This window comes from Canis lupus, chromosome 11 (assembly GCF_011100685.1).
Source record: "Canis lupus familiaris isolate Mischka breed German Shepherd chromosome 11, alternate assembly UU_Cfam_GSD_1.0, whole genome shotgun sequence".
Classification (NCBI taxonomy): domain Eukaryota; kingdom Metazoa; phylum Chordata; class Mammalia; order Carnivora; family Canidae; genus Canis; species Canis lupus.
The window spans coordinates 2,918,163-2,936,904 of NC_049232.1; the positions used below are offsets into that span (position 1 = coordinate 2,918,163).

Genomic DNA, 18,742 nt, shown 5'->3' on the forward strand with positions numbered 1-18,742 from the left:
ACAAGACAAAGAGATCTGTGTGAGAAAAATGTGTTACCTGCCAAAAGAAACTCAACAAAAAATGTACATTATCATGAAATAATGTACAATATCATGAATAAATGTAATACCAGAAGTGCTTGGGGTCGCCTGGATGGCTCAGTCAATTGAGCATCTGACTCCTGATTTCAGCTCAGGTCATGATCTCAGGGTCGTGAGATTGAATCCTGTGCCATGCTGCATGCTGGGCATGGAGCCTACTTAAGATTCCCTCTCTCCTTCTGCCTCTCTCCCTACCTCCACCCATCGTGCGCTCTCTCTCAAAGAAAAAGAAAGTGCTTTGGCATGTAAAGACAGGAAGAGGAGGTACTAGGGAGTAATAGGAAAGGCACTGAGGCTGTTCTAGATTTCCACTGGAGAAGGATAGGTGCTGTTTTGATGGCCTCCCATTTACCCCATTGGTAAAGGAGGGATCCCCGCCTTGCAGAGTACAAGATGACTGAACACATGACACCCAGCACCAGACAGAAGGCACTGAGCAGTTTATCAGCCCAGGGAAGGAGGAATTCCTCCGTATGCAGGGCCACCAAGGGGCTGCACTTGTGACCCAGAGGGGCTTTGTAATGACAGGAGAGTGAGGTGAATATGCAGGGTTGCTGTGGGAAGATGCAGCCAGCTTGTTTGAACAATTTCCCGGGCTGTTCCAGAGACGCGAAACCCATCAGGTTGAGGACTGGACTGGGAGGAGTGCACCTGGTCTGGCTGACAGTACAGCTAGCTGGGGAGGGTGCCTTTCCTGCTGGGCTGGGGCAAGGAGACCAGGAGAACTCAGAGCCGGGTCTTCAGAGCCCCGCAAGGCTCAGTGTTGTCAAGGCTGCACATGGAATTTCCGGCTTTGCTGAATAGGTGGAATCCCAGTTCCTGGAGGGAAAGCATGTACAAACAGGATACTTGTAGAATATGGTTGAAAGGACCAAGAAAACACCCAGCTTGACTTGAAAGTGTCATTTTGAATTCATAAGCCCATTTCAGCCTTGTTCTCTAGCCCTCAGACTAGGAAGTAAAACATAACAGGCATTCAGTATCTGTTTAATGAGTGTGATGGTTAATTTTATGTGTCAGCTTGATGGGCTAAGGTATGCCCAGAGAGCTAGTAAAGCATTATTTCTAGATGTTTCTGTGAGGGTGCTCCCAGTGAATCAGTAGACTGAATCAAGATCAGCTCTCAGCAGTGTGAGAGGGCACATCCAGTGCCAAACAGAACAAAAAGGCTGAGGAAGGACTAATTGCTGGCTCTGCTTGAGCTCTGACAGCCACCAGCTCCCTCCCTCAGATGGTCTCTTAGCTCTTGTGCCTTCAGACTTGGACCAGTACTTACACCCTCAGTCCTGATCTCAGGCCTCCAGGTTGGGAGTAGAACTACACCCTGACTTTCCTGGCCTCCAGACCACAGAGTGCAGATCATGGGTACGCTTCAGCCTATGGTTATGTTTCTTTCCTTTTTTTTTTTTTTTTTAATGGTTATGTTTCTTGGAAGAAGCCTGACTAGTACAAGGAGGGAGCACTAACCCGAGTTTCACATTTGTACTGAGTTTTGCACTAATAGGAGACTCACACACCTCACCTCATTTAATCGATATGACAACCCATTAGATTTTTAGCACCAAAGTTATTTTCCAGATGAGGAATCTGAAGATCAAAATAGTTAAATAACTTTTCCACAATCTCACAGCTGGGACTCAAACCCAAGGTCACCTCTCTCCTTGTGTTGTGAGAGGAGAAGGCCAAGAAAAGAACCCTTGCAGCCAACCTCCATCAGAGCGGTGTGAGAATGTGGGCTGGGGGAGGGAGAGAAAGGAGATTCAGGACTGCAGGTCTGGGAGGAGGGAGTAGGCCAAACTGAAAGAGAGTTGCCAGTTGGAAAATGAGCTAATTTCAACAGAGTGCTGAAGGCAGAAGTTAGCTTACAGTGGAAGATAAGGAGTCAGAAGCAGTTAGATGGAATTACTTCAGACTTATGTGGAAAAGATGGGAGAGGAGAGTATGGAAAGAAGTAAGGACCAGGGAACAGGGATAAAGCCATGGGGAGGCTTTCAACTAAGGACAGAGAGCGCTGTACCATGTAAATGGGGAAAGGGGAGAAAAGGCCTGGATGCCAGAGACGGGACGTAGCCCACGTCCAAGAAATGTGTGTATTTTACATCCTGCTTGCTGTGAACTTCTAGAAAAAGTTCAGCACTGAAACAGAGTTCATTCTCTTTCTACCTCATTATTTTCTCCTAATATTTAATCAACTATATCAACATAAAATGTTAAAAGTCACTTACAAATATTGTCAAGAGATGTAGAGGTAGCTACTTGTAGGACAACATTACACAGCAGAATTTCCATTTTATGAAAGGAACCAAGAAAAAGCATCAGTTTAACGAATGTAAAGAAAGGAAACAGGAAACCATAATAAAAATAAATAGATAATCAGAAAAAGATACTTGTATAACAACATACATGAATAAGTTGACTTTCTCTATTAAGAGATGAAAACACGGGGAGCCCAGGTGGCTCAGCGGTTTAGCGCCGCCTTCAGCCCAGGGCGTGATCCTGGAGACCGGGATCGAGTCCCACATTGGGCTCCCTGCATGGAGCCTGCTTCTCCCTCTGCCTGTGTCTCTGCCTCTCTCTCTCTCTCTCTCTGTCTCTGATAAATAAATAAAATCTTTAAAAAATAAAAAAAATATTAAAAAAAGACAAAAACACTAAAATTGGTTTCAAATCTAGGACATACAAGAGACATACCTAAAGCACCAGAAAGTTAAAAAGTGTGTGGGGGGGGGGTGGGGGGTGGGCAGAGACAAGATACAGCAGGCCAGTGCAAATAAAAAATGCAAGAAAAAAGAAAAAAGAAACTGGGCTGAGAACATACGAGTATCAGATAAAGTAGAATGTATGTGGAAGCATACAAGGGGCTTATGCTTTATAAGCCCCTTCTTTGAGAAAAAGGTAACATCAGAAATAGGATATTCTCTTTCCAAAAATTAATGTACCTTTTTTTGTTGTTTTTCAAAAATTGCCTCATTAGCTGAATATATTGGGCAAAATTAAAAGCCCAGATTCTGACTCCTATGGGCTGTCTTCCCCCCTTCCCTGGATTCCCATTGGCTTTAGTGCAAAGCTCCCAAGAGTGTCCCAGAGCTGGTCTCTCTTATGAAATATCCTGTGGACCTCTGACCTGTAGACGGGCTCCTGAATGATTTAGGAAAGTAAGAGCATTTTAAAAGGCTAACGTGGCGCAGCGGTTTGGTGCCTGCCTTTGGCCTGGGGCATGATCCTGGAGTCCCAGGATCGAGTCCCACGTCAGACTCCCAGCATGGAGCCTCCTTCTCCCTCTGCCTGTGTCTCTGCCTCTCTCTCTCGCTCTCTCTCTTATCATGAATAAATAAATAAAGTCTTTAAAAAAAATTTTTTTTTAAAAAGCACAGGGTAAAGTAACTCATGGTGTTTGAAATAGCAGCTTCATGGTCTGATTTGTGTAAAAGGTTTCCTTGAACCTAAAGATACAGACTTTTTGCTATTGTTATCTTTGAAAAGACTGAGGATCAAATGGGATAAATGGGAATATTTTAAATGATCAAAGTATAATTTATAAAAAAAGTAATGACAGTGATGAAATTTGATGCACTACAGCAATAAAATGTCTCAGATATAATTCTCAGCAATCTGATTTTTATTTAAGATTTATTTATTCATTTATTTGAGAGACAACACATGTCTACATGAGCCTGTGGGTTGGGGGTGCTGCAGAGTCAGAGGGAGAGAATCTCAAGTGGACTCCTTGCAGAGTGCAGAGCCCAATGTGGGGCTTAATCCATGACCCTGAGATCATAGCTGCACCAAAACCAAGAGTCAGAGGCTTAACCAAATGAGCCCCCCAGGTGCCCCATCAATCCAGTTTTTTAAAAAAACCGCAATCACAATAGCAACAAAAAATGAAACCTCAGAATACGCTTAATAGGAATATGCAAGATTCTTGTGATCAGACTTAAAAGCCATAATAAAGGATCTGAATAAAATGAAGGGTAGTTTTTTCTTATTCAATAGGAAAAGTAAACTTTGTAAAAGATGGTTGTCTTCCTCAAATTGATATAGATTTAATGGAATTCAAATCAGAATTGCATACTTTTTTAAAAAAAGATTTTATTTATTTATGAGAGACACAGATTGAGAGGCAGAGACATAGGCAGAGGTAGAAGCAGGTTCCCTGCAAGGAGCCTGATGTGGCATTTGATCCCAAATCCCGGGATCACGCCTTGAGCTGAAGGCATACGCTCAACTGCTGAGCCACCCAGGTGTCCCAAGAATTGCATACTTTTTAACTTACTATTAGAACTTGGTAATAGTTAATAAAATTTAACTATAACAATAAATGTAAAAGAGCAGTGCAGGAATTAAAAATTTGAAATGAAATAACATTTCATTTATGAAATAACAAATTCTAAAACAAAATAGTGTATTATATAGCAGGAATAGCAGCAGGAATTGAGCGGAATCCAGAAAAACTTGTGTAATATATATATAAATATAGTATACATTAAAGGCAGCATTTCCAATCTATGGAGAAGCAGCAGATTATTCAGGATATTACATCAGTTGGAATTCCATCTCCTCAAGAGTGTCAACTCTGGCTCTGCCCAGCTAAAACAGACATTAAACTCCACCATGCTGCCCTGCTGTGTGGCTATCACAGCACCTAACAGTAATTATTAGGTGCTTATTATTTCCTCAGTAATTATTCCTTCTTCTCTCCTGCCTCCCCTTTCTGTAAGGCAGGATCTAGGAGAAAGGGACCTAGTCTGTCTCACTGCCATTTTCCCAAAGTCCAGAATACTGCCTAATGCGTGGTAGGCAGGTGCGTACTCCCTATTTAGCAAATGGATGGATGATGAAATGCTATACCACATTGTTAAATGAAGTTAAATTCCGACCTCACATTATATACAATAAATTCCAGATAGCTCAGAGAATTTAAAATATGTCAATTTAAAATGATAAAACTAATAGAAAATCTAGAAAAATATTTATATAATGTTAGATACAGAAAGCCTTTCATAGCATGATTCCAAAGCCAAACAAAGGGGAGGAAAGGTAACTGCATAAAACTTCAAAACTTATTTGTAGCAGATGTTATAAACAAATTTAAAAGAAATGACAGGGAATAAATAATATTGACAATTTATGGCAAAGGATTAGTATCAAATCCTGCATAAAAGGCTTCTTTTATATACAAACCACCCACTATAAAACTGGGCAAGGATATAAACGTATTTAAAAGGCCTGAAGAATGTACATCCATGCTTATTTTTGAGGATAGTTGTAACAGGCCTAGTATGTATATTCAGAAAAAGAAAAGCTTAAAAGCAAATACAAGTCATACTTGGGGGATTCATAGTCACATCATCAGCCTACAAAGGAAAGATGGAAAAAGTAGAACAGTTCAAATGCTTCACTGATACATCCCAGGTGTAACTGTCTAGATCATCCAAGACAAAGACTGGGGAGCTGTTCCAGGTTAAGGGAGGCTAAGGAAATGTGACAGCTCAATGCCAGTTATGATCTGGATTGGGTCCTGGACCAGATAAAGGACATTTGTGTCAAAATATGTGTTAAGGTTTGTAGATTAGCTAACCATGTCCATGGCAGTGTCCTCACTTGTTAATTGTATTCTGGTAAAATAAAATGAAAAGCTTGTTTTTAGGAAACACATACTAAGGTATTCAGAAATCAAACCAGTGATTGCCTGGGGCCGGGGATGTGAACAGAAGGGGGTGATGACACTTTCTGGAGTAATGAAAACATTCCATAGCTTGATTGGGGTGGTGATTATGTTAGTGCATAAATTTGTCAAAACTCGATGAATTTAATATGCTTAAAATGGATTATTTTATGTAAAATTACACCTGGAAAAAAAAGCTAATTTAAAAACTCAATTAACCCTATTTTAACTAAATAAAGTAAAATCAAGGCTCCTGACAATCAAAAGACAACCTTCATCAACCAAAATCTTCTGAACACTCCCTCCCAAACCTTCTTTTCCAGAAACTCCCTCTTTCTTCCGCCTATTTTTTGAGTTATATCGCCTTTTATAACTGAGCTTGATAATACTAAGGAGAGAAAGTAGTACAAAAAGAAATCACAACAGTTAGTACTTGTCTCCATGAAGCCTTTTTTAAACTGTTTCTTTTGATAAATACACAAGTGACATATCTGAGAGAACCCTAATACATGATCTTATGAATAGAGAAAACACCACGAGTCTTGTGGGACTGCAAAGTTAAGTAAGCCTAACCTTAAAGCAAACAAAAAAACTGAAGGTCTCCTGGGGCCAAGTCCCCTTGATTTCTCCTTCTTTTTCCAGAGAAGCAACAACTTAAGGTTCTAGTAAAAACTAGCAGGTTCCATATTCTTTCTATTTTTTAAATTTTTATTTATTTATTTATTTGAGAGAGAGAAAGTATAAGCAGGGGGAGCAGCAGAGGGAGAGGGAGACCCAGGCTCCCTGCTGAGCAAGGAGGCCAATACAGGACCAGGATCATGACCTGAGCTGAAGGCAGACACTTCACCAACTGAGCTACCCAGGTAGCCCTAGCAGGTTCCATTTTCAAAGTGATCTCTCAGGGCAAAAAGCCCTGGGCTCCTCACTACTTTTTCACCACCTGATTTCCTTTAGCTTCTTCCTAGAAAAGCTAGGAACATGCTGACTCCCTTATCAAAATTCTTCCTCTTCCACCCCCATGCCTATCACCCTGCCAGACACACAAACTCCCCCTTCCTAATACTTGACCCCAAACTTTGTATCTGATTCCCTCTCATTACCAGTCACTGCTCCATTTGCTCCACCTCCAAAACTAAAATGCCAAGCTAAAATAATGCTAAGAATGCCTTACCAAGTACCCTCTAACATTACAGTAACCATGCTGGGCACTTTTTACTTACATTATTTCCCTTGAACGTTCAACAAACCTATGAGGTACGTATTACTAAATGAAATAAGCCACATGAAATGCTTAGTAATATCAAGTAGGTGTCTGTCATCACCATGAGGGAACTTCAGGGAATTCAGGTTACTCACCCAAGACAATGCAGCCATCGATAGTAGAGTCAGGATTTAAACTTGGGACACTTTAACTCCAGGATAGCAAATCTTGTCCAGTTATATCCATCCCACCCTACTTCTCCTGGTTGCCACAAATCTTGGAACACTGACAATCTGGGTACCTGCCATACTTACTATCACGTTCACGTATAATCATCCTGACTGTATCTTGTAGAGATATGACCTCTTTTATGTTCCCTATAAGCACCCAGATCATCTTTCATGACTAACAGGCAGTGTGGGAAGTATCCAGCATTTGGAGACCTCAGCAGCCCCATCCTCTGCAGTGATGCCCCCACACAGCACAGGAATAAGTAAGTGGTAAGGAGTAAGGGAGAAGGTTCAGAGAGAAAGATGAGCTCACCTGAGCTGCTGATGGCAGAGGCCCAACAGCCATTGCCTTCTCTTTCCTTCCAGCGCCGTCCTTCCTAGGAGATAGGCAGGATCCAGAGGAGGGAGAGCTGAAGGAAGGAAAAGAAGCCATGAGAAATGAGACTCCTGCAACAACCACAAATTAAATACCTACAGATCAACCAAATAAGAAATGTATAGCACCTACTTAAGGAAAACTATAATTTTTATTTATGAAGTTTATTTTGCTAAGCTTACGTAGATATATAAAGAAGGATGAACAGAGAGACATACTGTATTCCTGGATAGGCTGTCACCATATCTAAATTGTCACTTCCTTGAAATTACCTTATAAACTTAACATGTTCCTAACCAAGTTATACCTAAGTAATAGTATTTTTAAGATAATTATGGAAAAGATTTTTTTAAGTTAATTGTGTCATTTGACAGCCAGGAAACATGTGAAAGGGAAGAGTGGTGAGGGAGAATCTGCCTGCCAGATATCATAAAGCTATAATAATTAGAACACAGTGTTCTGGACCAGGCTGAGTCATTCATTCACCAGATAGTGTTGACCACCTACTGTGTACCAGGCACAGTACAGGCTGAGGGGATGGTAAATTACAGCCTAAATAAAACAAATAAACAAGTTCTCTGAGCCCTCAATTAAAATCCTACCAACAAAAAAGAGTTCAGAAAAAATTTTATATATAAGAATTCAGTGAAAAAAAGAATTAGTCATAACTTGGAACAAGGGCTTATCATTTGGAAATGAATAGAAATTGTACATAAAATCAAACTAAAGTACCAGAAGAAAGGCAGATGAACAATTTTGTGATAATGGGAGAGAAGTCCCCCTAACAATGATGTCAAAGACCCAAACTTGAAGGGAAGGTTTTTGTTTGTAACCTTATGAAAATGCAACGTTTCTGCCTAGTAAAACACTGTATATCAAATACAGAATTTAAAAACAAAACTCAAAATTGCATCAAAATATTCATTAGTGTTGAAAACAAACTTAAACAACCCTATAGTTTGCACCTCTCAGAAAGTTGAATAGGGACACCCAGACTTGTTGTGGGTCCATCAGGCACTCTTTACATTGCAGATGTTCATAAACTACTGCTTTTCTGGAATAAGACAGAGGGTATCAAAAGCCTTGCAGTATGACTCTGAAGTTTCATCCAAAGAGATTTAAAGAATGAGACTGGAATGCAAAGATGTATGCAGCCAGATGGCCTATATTGTTTTTAACATGAGGGGGGTAAAAAAAACCTGAGAAAGAATCTAAAGGCCTTAAAGGGAGGATTGAATATGGCACAGACATAGTTTTCTCACACTCTTTAAAATGACAGTTGTTTTTAAAAACTGGTAAAACTCGATGTTTTCAAAATATTGTTTTTTAAAAAATTTATTCTCCACCTGGTCCGATTGGTATTTACGTAGATAAAAACATTTGTAAAAAATCGTGGAACTTAATATTTGTGCACCTTAAAATCTTTCCAAATGTATTTCAAATCGCAGTTTTAAAAGTAGAGAAAAGGACACTAATGTCCACATCTTTGTGTAAAAACAAAGCCTCTCTATGCCAACATGCCAACATGCAGATTTTGAGTTTTCATATAATTTTTTTTCTTTATGCTCCTCTGAATTTTCTAGTTTTCCTATAGGGAACTTTCTTTTTGGGGGGTGGGAGGGGCGGAGAAAAATTGCTTTAAAAAAAGAAATTAAAGGATTCCCTGAAATAGAAATCTGCACGGGTGGGCCTCCCCATTCTCAGGAGACGGTGAAGGGGAGCGGGCGCCAGCGCCGCTCGGAATCGGAGATCACAGAGGGCGCGTCCGCCAAAGGAGGCGGACACAAAGGGCAGGTGCTGCAGCCCTGACCGCGCACCGGGTGCAGCACCGCCCGAGACTTCCGAAGCCGGGCCCGGGGAAAGCCCGCGGCAGGGTGGAGCCCTCGGGCCTGGGACGGTCGCACCAGGTCCCCCGCCCTCGCCGCTCCCTCCCGACAGGTGGCGGCCCTCCGCTCTGGGTGTTCCTACCCGGCCCGGATCCCGGGGCGAGAGCGCGCGCACCTGGAGCGAGCGGCCCAGCGCCGCGCAGGGTCCCATCCGCCGCCGGCCCCGCCCCTCAGGGGCCTCGCCCAGCCGTCCTGGTCCTCCCGGCCTCCTGCCTGGTCCTCCGCCCGGCGCCACCCCAATATGGTGCGTCTCACGGTGGCCCCACACTCACCCTCTCGCGGCGGAGCGGGAGCCACCAGTGCGAACGCAGCCCTGCCGGCGCCTGCGTCCAGGGCGCCAGACTACATTTCCCACAAGGCCGCAGGGTGCGGCGCGGCAGTTGGAGCGCGCAGGCGCGAGCCCGCGGAAGGGTGAGGCGTTCCAGGGGAAGGACCCTAATGGCTTCCGGCTGGCTTCCGGCTTGGCTCCCTGGCGTTGGTGGTTTTTCCTCGGGAAGCTGGAAGAGGACTGCGTGACGACCTGGTCCGGCTACCCCGAAGAAGTCCCTCCTCGTTAGAGCCTTAACTAAGCCTCACTTTCCTCTTGGAGATAACGAGTCCCTTGCACAGTTGTCAGAAGGTAGTAACCGTACACAGAGTGGGCCCTCCGGGAATAGTGATCACTGTGCCCCACCCCGAGCTCCGGGCCCGGCGCTGCGCCAGGTGCTCACCGTTAGCACAGCGTACAATGCAGCGAAAGCTTCCGATTAAAAATATGGCCAGAGTCCCTTCAGCTGGATCTGTCGCTGGAACTTGGAGAAATAGATGACATTTGGGCCACATAAATAGGGTAGCGTAGATTGTAATGCTTGTAATGCTTGTAATGCTTATAAAGGTGACCGCTGATTTCTTCTGCCTTTCTATTGCTGTGACAGAGACTTGGCCAAACTTCACAGTTTCCTCCGAGTTCTCGTTCTACTAGGCCCTATTGGGCCCAGTCCCTAGCCTGCGGAGCCTTCGTTTTACCGAGCATCCGGCTAAGTCAGTTTAGGAAGATGCCCCATTCTTGGTATCTGATCAAATGCCTTATCCCCTACTTTTGATGTCTACGTCCTTGGGCTGCCTTTACCAAAAATCCTATTGAGACAGGTTCGCAAGAATCCCCCAATTTTGCAGTCTCCTTTTGGTACTTTTCCATCCACTAACCCCCTTACTCTGCTTGTTGCTTCTGTCCATCCGCAACTCTCCTTGCTGTATTGGGAGTTGAATTCAATTTTACTGAAGCCGCTCTCCTCTGTTGGAGTAGTACTGAATAAAGTATTTCTTTACTACTTTTAATTGATACCTTTCTTTATTTAACTAACTTCATTCCCTTTTGAGAGCTGTCTGAACTATTGCAAAATACTGAAAAATATGAAAATCTTCATGATTCCTTTAATCAAGCTAAAGTAACCCAGATAGCACCAAACCAAGTAAAAATCTATCACTAAAATAATACAAAAACCTTGAAACAGTTTCTCCACCACTACAGGTCATTCTTAAATTAGAAACTACATGAACATATTCATCATAGTTGTTCTGCTATAGAGAAACTGTCCTTGATAAAACTCACAATATGGAGTGTGCAATTTCCAAATAAGTATGCAGAGGTATAGAGGGGAGAGGGAGGACAAAGTAAACCACATACACACACAAAAATGAACAAAAATTTGGACAAATGTACATAAGGAGATGGCAGCGATAAATCCAGGTGTATCAGTAGTCACTAGATACGCACATGGACTGAACTTTCCAAACTATAAAACTAGATTTTTAAAAACATAGCTATATGATAAAACAAGGATACACACATCTTAAAAGTAGAATGTTGGAAAACGGTACACCTGACAAATATTGGCCAAAGTAAATTCATGTGGCTGCATTTAGTTCTATAAGAAATAACATGTTAAAAAAATATTACTAGAAGTAGGGAAGGTGGGCAGCCCGGGTGGCTCAACGGTTTAGCGCCTGCCTTTAGCCCAGGGCCTGATCCTAGAGACCCAGGATCGAATCCCACATCAGGCTCCCTGCATGAAGCCTGCTTCTCCCTCTGCCTGCGTCTCTGCCTCTCTCTCTCTCTCTCTCTCTCTGTCTCTCATGAATAAATAAGTAAAAAAAAAAAAAAAAAAAAAAAGAGGTAGGGAAGGTAATTACATAACAATAAAAAGTTATTTCACCAAGAGAAAATAAACTCATAGTTTCGAAGCTATAACAATATAGCTTCAATATATATAAAAATTGACAGAAGAATTGACAAATCCATTACAGATGTATTTTTAACCTGTCATTATCAGTAACTGATAGAAAAGCTACCCACCCCCCATGGCACTGAAATATGGAATTTTTGAATAGCACAATTAATGTGTTTACTTTAATAAATATATAGAATTCTACATTCAAAAATTAATGAAAACACATTTTTAATCATGGTTTTTTAAAAAATGACCTAATGCTAAGCTATGAAGTAGTCTCAAACATTTCAAAGAATTGGTATCATAAAAACCACATAATTTCACAACAATGCCAATTAGACATTGTTTTAAAAGATTTATTTATTTTAGAGAAAGAGAACACAAGCAGGGGGAGTAGCAGAAGGAGAGAACCTCAAGCAGGCTCCAACTCCCTTCTGAGCACGCAGAACCTGGCTGGATCCCATGACCTGAACCGAAATCAAGAGGTGGTGACTTAACTGAGCCACCCAGGCACCCCCTCAATTACACATTTTTTAAAAGACCAGAAACTTCTTTAAAGATTTAGATAAAAGGGAATATTTAGAGATTGGGCCAGTTGTGCTAACAGAGTCTTTTACCAAACTCTGATCAGACTCCTCTGATTTTGTTCAACTGCCCCTCATTGCAGCAAGTACCTCCTTGATACTTGGACCTGAGACTGCCCTTCCCTCCTTGAATTCTCATCCCTCTTTCCTTAACTCAGGGGGACACCCTGTTCTTTGCCTGGATCCCCCTCCTCACTGCATCCTGGGAGCTCCACAGCTCTGATCTGGGGCATCCACGGGGCTCCTGTTCCTCAGTTCCTGCCTCCAGACACTGTGCTGTACTCCTGTTATTAAGTCACATGGAGTTCATCTGGCTCTACTCATCTGGTGCTGGAAGTCTGGATCCTGTGCTTTCATCACAGGCATAAGGAGAAACTTGAGATTCTTTATTATCTTAAAATGACATGATTCTAGCTTACTTTCTGGAACATTAGATTATTTTCATTACTGCAATTTCCCATATTTTAACAGATTCCCATGTAAGACGTTAATAGGTTGCCACACATTAAAAGTATCTTTTATTTTTTTAATTTTTAGTTTTTCAATATTTTTTCTCCAACTTGAGTAGAGTTGACACAATGTTACATTAGTCTCATGTATTAATATAGCGATTTGACAAGTCTTTACATTATGCTGGGTTCACAAGTGTAGCTACCATCTATCACCATATAATGCTATTATCTTATCATTGATTATATTCCTTATTCTGTGCCATTTATTGCTTATTCATCCCATAACTAGAATACAATATCTCCCACTCCCCTTCACCTATTTTGCCCATTCGTCTACCCCCTACCCATCAGTTTGTTCTATTTATATTTATAGGTCTGATTCTTTTTTCTTTTTTTGCTTATTCATGTGTTTTTATTTTTTTATTTACTTAAAAAAATATTTTTATTGAAGTTCAATTACCAACATACAGCATAACACCCAAGTGCTCATCCCATCAAGTGCCCCCCTCAGTGCCCAGTGCCCATCACCCAGTCACCCCAACCCCCTGCCTACCTCCCCTTCCACTACCCCTTGTTCATTTCCCAGAGTTAGGTGTCTCTTGTTTTGTCACCCTCACTAATATTTTCACTCATTTTCTCTCCTTTCCCTTTATTCCATTTCACTATTTCTTATATTCCCCAAAGGAATGAGACCATATAATGTTTGTCCTTTTCCAATTGACTTACTTCACTCAGCATAATACCCTCCAGTTCCATCCACATCGAAGCAAATGGTGGGTAGTTGTCGTTTCTAATGGCTGAGTAATATTCCATTGTATACCTAGACCACATCTTCTTTATCCATTCGTCTTTCGATGGACACCAAGGCTCCTTCCACAGTTTGGCTATTGTGGCCACTGCTGCTATAAATAGCGGGGTGCAGGTGTCCCGGCGTTCCACTGCATCTGTATCTTTGTGGTAAATCCCCAGCAGTACAACTGCTGGGTCGTAGGGCAGGTCTATTTTTAACTCTTTGAGGAACCTCCACACAGTTTTCCAGAGTGGCTGCACCAGTTCACATTCTTGCCAACAGTGCAAGAGGGTTCCCCTTTCTCCACATCCTCTCCAACATTTGTTGTTTCCTCTAGTTAACTTTCCCCATTCTCACTGGTGTGAAGTGGTATCTCATTGTGGTTTTGATTTGTATTTCCCTGAGGCCAGTGATGCAGAGCATTTTCTCACGTGCTTGTTGGCCATGTCTATGTCTTCCTCTGTGAGATTTCTGTTCATGTCTTTTGCCCATTTCATGATTTGATTGTTTCTTTGGTGTTGAGTTAATAAGTTCTTTATAGATCTTGGAAACTAGCTCTTTATCTGATACGTCATTTGCAAATATCTTCTCCCATTCTGTAGGTTGTCTTTTAGTTTTGTTGACTGTTTCTTTTGCTGTGCAGAAGCTTTTTATCTTGATGAAGTCCCGATAATTCATTTTTGTTTTTGTTTCTCTTGTCTTCATGGATGTATCTGGCAAGAAGTTGCTGTGGCCAAGTTCAAAAAGGGTGTTGCCTGTGTTATCTTCTAGGATTTTGATGGAATCTCTCACATTTAGATCTTTCATCCATTTTGAGTTTATCTTTGTGTGTGGTGTAATAGAATAGTCTAGTTTCATTCTTCTGCACGTGGCTGTCCAATTTTCCCAGCACCATATATTGAAGAGACTGTCTTTTTTCCAGTGGATAATCTTTCCAGCTTTGTCGAATATTAGTTGACCATAGAGTTGAGGGTCCACTTGTGGATTCTCTATTCTGTTGCATTGATCTATGTGTCTGTTTTTGGTGCCAGTACCACACTGTCTTGATGAATACATGTTTGTAGTACAACCTGAAATCTGGCATTGTGAGCTCTGGTTTTCTTTTCTTTTCTTTTCTTTTCTTTTCTTTTCTTTTCTTTTTTCTTTTCTTCCTTTCCTTTCCTTTCCTTTCCTTTTCTTTTCTTTTCTTTTCTTTTCTTTTCTTTTCTTTTCTTTTCTTTTCTTTTCTTTTCTTTTCTTTTCTTTTCTTTTCTTTTCTTTTCTTTTCTTTTCTTTTCTTTTTTTTCTTTTCTTCTGGCTTTCTTTGTTATATTCCCCTGGCTATTTGGGGTCTTTTCTGATTCCACACAAATCTTAAGATGATTTGTTCCAACTCTCTGAAGAAAGTCCATGGTATTTTGATAGGGATTGAATTAAATGTGTAAATTGCCCTGGGTAACATTGACATTTTCACAATATTAATTCTTCCAATCCATGAGCATGGACTATTTTTCCATCTCTTTGTGTCTTCCTCAATTTCTTTCAGAAGTGTTCTGTAGTTTTGAGGGTATAGATCCTTTACCTCTTTGGTTAGGTTTATTCCTAGGTATCTTATGCTTTTGGGTGAAATTGTAAATGGGATTGACTCCTTAATTTCTCTTTCTTCAGTCTCATTGTTAGTGTATAGAAATGCCACTCACTTCTGGGCATTTATTTTGTATCCTGCCACACTGCCGAATTGCTGTATGAGTTCTAGCAATCTTGGGGTGGAGGCTTTTGGGTTTTCTATGTACAGTATCATGTCATCTGCAAAGAGGGGGAGTTTGACTTCTTCTTTGCCAATTTGAATGCCTCTTATTTCTTTTTGTTGCCTGATTGCTGAGGCTAGGACTTCTAGTACTATGTTGAATAGCAGTGATGAGAGTGGACATCCCTGTCGTGTTCCTGATCTTAGGGGAATGGCTCCCAGTGTTTTCCTAGTGAGAATGATATTTGCTGTGGGCTTTTCGTAGATGGCTTTTAAGATGTTGAGGAATGTTCCCTCTATCCCTACACTATGAAGAATTTTGATCAGGAATGGATGCTGTATTTTGTCAAATGCTTTCTCTGCATCTATTGAGAGGATCATATGGTTCTTGGTTTTTGTCTTGCTGATATGATGAATCACATTGATTGCTTTACGAGTGTTGAACCAGCCTTGCATCCCAGGGATAAATCCCACTTGGTCATGGTGAATAATCTTCTTAATGTATTGTTGGATCCTATTGGCTAGTATCTTGTTGAGAAATTTTACATCCGTGTTTCTAAGAGATATAGACCAATAATTCTCCTTTTTGGTGGGGTCTCTGTCTGGTTTTGGAATTAAGGTGATGCTGGCCTCATAGAACAAGTTTGGAAGTACTCCATCTCTTTCTATCTTTCCGAACAGCTTTAGTAGAATAGGTATGGTTTCTTCTTTAAACGTTTGATAGAATTCCCCAAGGAAGGCATCTGGCCCTGGACTTTTGTGTCTTGAGAGGTTTTTGATGACTGCTTCAATTCCCTCCCTTGTTATCAGCCTGTTCAGGTTTTCTATTTCTTCCTGTTCCAGTTTTGGTAGTTTGTGGTTTTCCAGAAATGCATCCATTTCTTCTAGATTGCCTAAGTTATTGGCGTATAGCTGCTCATAATAAGTTTTTAAAATCGTTTGTATTCCCTTGGTATTGGTTGTGATCTCTCCTTTCTCATTCATGATTTTATTAATTTGAGTCTTTTCTCTCTTCTTTTTAATAAGGCTGGCTAACAGTTGATCTATTTTATTAATTCTTTCAAAGAACCAACTCCTGGTTTTGTTGATCTCTTCCACAGTTCTTCTGGTCTCTATTTCATTGAGTTCTGCTTGAAACTTTATTAATTCTCTTCTTCTGCTGGGTGTAAGATCTATTTGCTGTTTTTTCTCCAGCTCTTTTAGGTGCAAGAGTAGCTTTTGTATTTGAGTTCTTTCCAGTTTCTGGATGGATGCTTGTATTGTGATGTATTTCTCCCTCAGGACTGCTTTTGCTGTATCCCAAAGATTTTGAATGGTTGTATTATTCATTGTCATTAGTTTATATGACTCTTTTTAATTCTTCTCTAATTTCCTGGTTGACCCTTTCATCTTTTAGCAGGATGGTCCTTAACCTCCATGTGTTTGAAATCCTTCCAAACTTCTTGTGATTTAGTTCTAGTTTCAAAGCATTATGGTCTGAAAATATGCAAGGGACAATCCCAACCTTTGGGATCGGTTAAGACATGATTTGTGACCCAGTATATGGTCTATTCTGGAGAAAGTTCCATGTGCACTTTAGAAGATTGTGTATTCAGTTGTATTCAGTTGGATGTAAAGTTCTATAAATATCTGTGAAATCCATCTGGTCCAGTGTATCATTTAAAGCTCTTGTTTCTCCGGAGATGTTGTGCTTAGAAGTTCTGTCGATTATAGAAAGCGCTGTGTTCAAGTCACCAAGTATAAGTGTATTATTATCTAAGTATTTCTTCACTTTGGTTATTAATTGATTGATATATTTGGCAGCTCCCACATTCGGGGCATAAATATTCATGATTGTTAGGTCCTCTTGTTGGATAGATCCTTTAAGTATGATATAGTGTCCCTCTTCAGCTCTTACTACAGTCTTTGGGATAAACTTTAATTTATCTGTTATAAGGATGGCTACCCCTGCTTTCTTTTGAGGACCATTTGAATGGTAAATGGTTCTCCAACTTTTTATTTTCAGGCTGTAGGTGTTCTTAGGTCTAAAATGAGTCTCTTGGGATCCCTGGGTGGCGCAGCGGTTTGGCGCCTGCCTTTGGCCCAGGGCGCGATCCTGGAGACCCGGGATCGAGTCCCACGTCGGGCTCCCGGTGCATGGAGCCTGCTTCTCCCTCTGCCTGTGTCTCTGCCTCTCTCTCTCTGTGACTATCATGAATAAATAAATAAAATCTTAAAAAAAATAAATAAATAAATAAAATGAGTCTCTTGTAGACAGCAAATAATGGGTCTTGCCTTTTTATCCTGTCTGAAACACTGTGCCTTTTGATGGGGTCATTAAGCCCATTCACGTTCAGAGCTACTATTGAAAGATATGAATTTAGTGTCTTCATGATACCTATTCAGTCCCTGTGTTTTTGGATTGTTTCCTTGGACTTCCTCTTTCTTTTACAGAGTCCCCCTTAATATTTCTTGGAGAGCTGGTTTGGTGGTCACATATTCTTTATGGTTCTGCCTATCTTAGAAGCTCTTTATCTTTCCTTCTATTCTGAATGAGAGCCTTGCTGGATAAAGTATTCTTGGCTGCATGTTCTTCTCATTTAGGACCCTAATACTAACCCTAACCTAATACTTCTCCCCATAAAGGTTAGAGATCTCTTGTCTCTTGCTGCTTAAGGATCTTCTCTTTATCTTTGGATTTGCAAGTTTCACTATTAAATGTTGAGGTGTTGAGCAGTTTTTTATTGATTTTAGGGGGGAAATCTCTCAATCTCCTGGATCTGAATGCCTATTTCCCTTCCCAAGTTAGGGAAGTTATCAGCTATGATTTGTTCAAATACACTTTCTGGACCTCTGTCCCTTTTGTCCCCCTCGGGAGCCCCAATTAAACGTAGATTTTTCCTTCTGAGGCTGTGATTTATTTCCCTTAACCTATCCTCATGATCTTTTAATTGTATTTCTCATTTTTCCTCAGCTTCCTTCCTTGCCATCAACTTGTCTTCTACATCACTCACTCGTTCTTCTACCTCATTAACCCTCGTCATTAGGACCTCCAGTTTGGATTGCATCTCATTTAATTGATTTTTAATTTCGGCCCGATTAGATCTAAATTCTGCAGTCATGAAGTCTCTTGAATCATTTTATGCTTTTTTCTAGAGCCACCAGTAGCTTTATAATTGTGCTTCTGAATTGGCTTTCTGACATTGAAGTGTAATCCAGATTTTGTAACTCTGTGGGAGAGAGTAGTGTTTCTGATTCTTTCTTTTGTGGTGAGTTTTTCCTTCTAGTCATTTTTCTCAGTGCAGAGGGGCCAAAAGCAAGTTGTACTGGAAAAGGGAGAAAAAGAGAGAAAGAAAAAGGGGGGGGAGGGGACAAACAAAACAAAAAACAAGGGGGAGTATCCTCTGTGTATAGTGTAAATCCCTCTACTTCCCCTGGAACTTTCCAGGGCTGTTTGGTCAATAACTTGCTTTTCCCCTGTCCTTCCAGCTGGTCTTCTCGGGGAGGGGCCTGCTGTGCTGATTCTCAGGTGTGTGCACCTGGGGGAGCTGTCCAGCCCCTG

At 41.0% G+C, this 18,742-nt stretch overlaps 1 protein-coding gene and 1 long non-coding RNA gene across 18 annotated transcripts in view; one reads left to right on the forward strand and one right to left on the reverse strand.

Annotated features, from left to right (window-relative positions):
- Positions 1-18,742, reverse strand: part of ZNF454 (zinc finger protein 454) — a 95,263-nt gene that overhangs the window by 47,972 nt on the left and 28,549 nt on the right. For 4 of the 15 annotated variants that reach the window (XM_038551793.1, XM_038551791.1, XM_038551779.1 and 1 more), the window contains exons 1-2: positions 9,555-9,705; positions 7,491-7,587 (exon numbers count right to left, since the gene is read on the reverse strand). The exons of 1 other annotated variant lie outside the window; for it this stretch is intronic. The gene's annotated coding sequence lies outside the window, so the exon portion shown is untranslated. 10 more of the 15 variants (XM_038551794.1, XM_038551792.1, XM_038551782.1 and 7 more) reach the window with 6 other exon arrangements.
- LOC119876789 overlaps positions 1-18,742 on the forward strand; it is a 64,146-nt gene that overhangs the window by 22,026 nt on the left and 23,378 nt on the right. The window contains exon 1 of one of the 3 annotated variants that reach the window (XR_005366492.1): positions 9,829-10,058. The exons of the other annotated variants lie outside the window; for them this stretch is intronic. This is a non-coding gene — a long non-coding RNA (uncharacterized LOC119876789). Of the gene's footprint in view, positions 1-9,828; positions 10,059-18,742 lie in introns of those variants that run through there. 3 annotated transcript variants of the gene reach the window in all.